The sequence below is a fragment of the Alligator sinensis genome, unplaced genomic scaffold, assembly GCF_000455745.1.
Source record: "Alligator sinensis unplaced genomic scaffold, ASM45574v1 scaffold91_2, whole genome shotgun sequence".
Taxonomy (NCBI): domain Eukaryota; kingdom Metazoa; phylum Chordata; order Crocodylia; family Alligatoridae; genus Alligator; species Alligator sinensis.
In genome coordinates, this window is record NW_005842529.1 from 45,820 (window position 1) to 50,579 (window position 4,760).

The window sequence follows — 4,760 nt, forward strand, 5'->3', positions numbered from 1 at the left end:
GAAGGGGCTACCATTTCTGCAAGTTTCATCCAAATCAGGTCAGAAATGACAAAGTTATAGGCTGTTTTGAGCTTCTTCCCCATTATAGCCTATGGGTGAAACGTCGAAACAGCAAGCCTATGAGTAAAATGTTGAAACAACGTCAAAACAGCAAAACTGTTTTGACAAAATGAAACGGAACAGTGGTTTCGAATTGAAACAAAATTTGAAATGAAATGCTATTCCATCGAAACATCGAAATGCTGGTCAAAACAGAACGGTGCTGTTTTGCACAGCCCTACCAGCTAGTCCTTCGTCTCTTGTGGTAATTACTTCTTGGCATGTGGGGCTGGGTCACATTTTTATTGTGTGAATTGCGTAGCATATGTAACATGTAGCAGAGGCCTTGAGAGAGGGAAGGAGAGAAACATCCCTCTGAAGGAAAGAAGAGAGAGAGAGATGTCCCAGTAAAGGAAAGGGGGGGGGGGAAGGGAGAGAAAGGACTGTCCCTGTGAAGAAAGGGTGTTTGTGTGAGAAACTCCTGATGAGATCAGTGGCCATTCAAGAGTTGTTCACTTGACCATTAAAATCTGGGGGCCATCTTCCTCTAGCCAGCACTCCCTTCCTCCCTCTCCCCCTGCCTCCACACAGCTATGCCCAGATGAGCAAGACTACTTAAGACACAAATGTGGAGTTCAAATGGGTTAGAGGAAGCAGCAAGAAGAGGAACAAGGCACAGAGGAGCCAGAGGAAAAGGAGATGATGATTCATGTGGGGCCAGATTAGAAATTTCAACTAAATTCACAGGGGAAAGGAGAAAAATGCAGTGTGAAAAGATTAAGCGAAGTAATGATAAGCCAAACACTGCTCAGGCACTGAGGAGGTTTGCTTTTATTTAATTGCCTATATTTTCAGCCTTTAGAGTTCATATCAACAAGCTGTGTTAGCAGCAGAGTGATCATTCGTATGATCTCATATAAACTGCTTGACCTACCTACATGATCTGAAATGATGTAGCTGCTCTTTCCTGTTTGTCTTGTTAAATGTTACAATGCAAATCACAGAAACTGAACAGCCCCAGAAAAAGATGTTAGCTCTCCTCTGACTTTGTTTTTCCCTGTTACAAATTAAAGTTACACAAAGACTTCTGTCTCACTGATCTTGCCTCACTGATGCAGTCTAATGTAAAAAGAGTCATTTAAACCTGGCAATGGATTGTGGGAGGTTAGGAGGAGGACTGTTTGTTACATTGATTCTGCTAAGAGCACATGGTTCAAGGGCAGGTTGCATTCCAAAAATGCCTGTGTGCCTTCTCCGGGTGTCTAAGAAGGTATCATTCACTACTGTTGCAGTAGCAGAGGCAAGAATCAAGGCAAAGGGGTACCTGGGTCATACTGAGTTCCAAGTGGGGGTATCTGAATCCCAAGCCCTCTGGGCTTGGGCCTGCATATAGGATGCCTGCCAATGGATTTGGGAGTTTCTGAAGTCCCAGGGCAAGAACCTGGGGTGGAAGATGCTCCCTGTACAACCCGACGTGGTGTTTAGAATGGTTGAGCTCTGCTTGCTCAATCAATATGTTTTTTTGGAAACGACTGAGTTCTGCTCAGTCAATATGATTTGGAACTGATTTGGCTGATTTGACCTGGGACACAAAAGATGTTACTAAAAAAAAAGTACTGGCAACTCCAAATGCTAAAACAATCATGACTGGGCCATCAGAAAGGGTTACTTTTATTTGTCTTTTGTATTTTCAGCTTTTATGGTTCCTAGCAACAAACCTTTCTCCACAAACAAGAGTTTTGGCTTTTATTTAAAATAAATGAATAAAAAGTGAGATTCTCACATAATCAGAAGCACACACAAAGCGTGAGCTATTTTGCAGTTTTGCCAACTTTTGCAATTTTTTCTTGATAAAATCTGATGATATTCCTTAACATTTTTATATAACCTACCCCATCCTGCCCCCCACGGGTAATTTCCTCATAATTACCGGGAAATAAAAACTTTGAAAAATACACCTCAAAGTGCTTTTGAAAGATTAAAAACACAGAAGAAACAAAGGAAAATAAGTCAATGTATCTCTCTACAGATAGCTAGTGAGATTGGATTACAAATAAAAGACTTTATCACATAAAGCTGAGCTCCTGACATTTGAATGCTTGGACTTGACTGCTATCTGTGACAATCACTAGGATCTGAAATATTATCATTCTGCCACACTCTGACAAGTAGGCAAAATGCCTGTTTCTAAACTGAGTCCCCTCCACACTTGCGTTATTGTCACTAGTTAAAAATTCCGGGTTAATATGTTCCCACTGTAACCTCAGGCTGTATTTTCACTGGACTTTATGTTCAAATTCCCTGTTATTGCACTCCTAACATTGCAGCTCAGCTAATGGCAAGGTTAACATGTTCTAGCCAAGGATGTTTTCGCTGAGCAGATGACACCAGCAGGGATTTTCAGAGGGGAAAAAGAGGAAGTCAATCACCAAAATTCTAACACATTTTAATGGTGTTTGTATTTCAAGCTCCTTTAGGCTCCTTTGAAAATGACTGTTGCCATTTCGTTTGTTTAGGTAGGTTTTTGAAGGTATGTTGTCGAATCCCTGTCCCTAGAGGTTTTAAATTTCTGTCGTGACTTCACTGAGTATTCTCGATCCTCCCTCAGAGCAGAGGGATGGACTAAACTGGGGCCCCTTTTGGTCTTAGACATCTGTGGTAAACTATACAAATGTTGTCAGTCAGAGCATTAATGGAGCTCAGCAAGGCACATGGGATCATCATGAATCCAGGTACTAGTAAACTACTGCCCTTAGCCATAGAATACACCAATCTCTCAGGTACACTTGGTAGTATGCACAATAAATACATACACAGTTACTTCAGAGGCTATTCCCAGTAGGCACTTCAAACACTAGGCACAATGCCAGACCTGGAAAGCTTCCTTCTCAATCTTCTCTCACACAAACCAAACAGGGCAGAGACTTTTGCCTGGGCTGGCAAACCCAATGTGGGAGAGGAACTACTTAGTAAGTTAGATTTTATTTAGAAGATCAACTGTTTTCAAGAGTGAAAAAACAAACCTTCGGAGTCTGCTCCTGAGCGTCCAGAATCAGTTGCTACCCGTAAAAGCTAAATGAGCCTCCAGGAAAAAAATCTAACAAGCGGGGACAAAGACAAGATCTCAAAATGGCTAGCATGCTATTGTGGTTTGAGAAAGCTTTGCTGATACTTGAGACAGACTATGGTTTTGTTGTAGTCTTTCTGATTTAGGTGTGTAAATATTATAATAATGTGAGAGCCAAGAATTTTTGTGGCTGATACCTTTCACTGAACAAACTGCCTGGTTGGGAATGTGATGCATTCTTCTCCAGGTCATAATGTTATAATAATGTTTGCCTTGCTTTCCCTGATTAGCTTGTAAGCAGGGAAAGAAGGGGTTAACTTTGTCAGGAGACAGACCTATGGGAAGCTGCCAGGGGGCTCTATTAGTGGGGAATGGGCCATCAAGAGAGCAAGGGACTCATTTCCATATGAAGACACAGCATGGCTCCAAGTAGACTCTGGGCTCAGCTGTTGTGATTCCCTGCTGGTTCTTGTGTCAAGGAAAGACTTGATGCAAAGGCTGTTTGGGAAAACAAGCTTGGTAGAATGCAAGGAGATATGCACCTTATGGACTAACTAAATAAGATATATACGGAGAACAAGCTTTAGTGAACTTGAATTCGCTTAATCGGATGTTTGAGTTTGCCCAGAATCACGGAAGAGGGTAGGAGATACAGGCAGAGAACAACAGAGAAAGGAACGTGCTATTTTTCAGACAGACTGCTAGCAAGAGAAATGGGGACTTTTAAAGCCTGATGGGTTCTGCTAGGAAATACCATGGCCACTTAGGTAGTTTTCCTATGGGCAGGGGAAAACCACTTTCTTGGCTGGGGATAGTGGCTTGACTGAGGTAAGGTATAGTTAACCTCCCATTTTCACTTCCAGTGGGAAGATTTTGGTTATACGCCAACTTTATGGAAATGGGGGACTCCTCCCTAGCTTGCTCCTGCAGCCATACGGCTGAGGGCAAGCAAAACTTCGGTGCATCCAAACCCCCAAGTCTCCAGGCTTGGGCCTGCACGTAGAATTCACTCACCAAAGGATTTGTAAGTATCTGAGCCCCCAGGCAGGGGTGGAGGATGTTTGCTGGTCCACACATGTTTCTTGAATGACTACAGATTTGGAATTGATTTGGCTGATTTGACTTGAGACATGAAAAATTTTCTTTAACAAAAAAAAAAATCTGCTTGTTACATTGTGGTTGTTCAGTAATAGTTATGCTGGCTAAGAAGAGCTGCCTGCTTTGTTGCATGTGACTTTGGAAGTACTCCATCCCCTCAGAGGTAAAGTCCTTCCTCAGGAGCTAGGCCAGAAGGGAGGCCATGGATAAACAGGGGTGTCAGGTTCCCACAGGCCTGGCCTTGGAATCCAAGGAACCATGGGCTCCCCCATTCTTGGAGCTTTGCATGAGCTGGCTTCAGAGGTTACCCCAGGAACTATACAAAGCTGGTGGATCCTAAATTAGAGCTCCTTTGGTAAAACCAGACAGTGTTTGTGGTTGTAACTGCTGCCATTCCAGTAAAGGGATATTTTAACTCCTTTAGGGTATAATAGTCATCTCCAAAACAACAGAAGTACTGTCTAAAGGTAAGCCTCATGCCCTGCAGCTTGATTAGCTGGTTCAGTCCAATCTAATGAACTAACTAGGACCAGCTGAGGCCTAGCCCTTCCTGCTG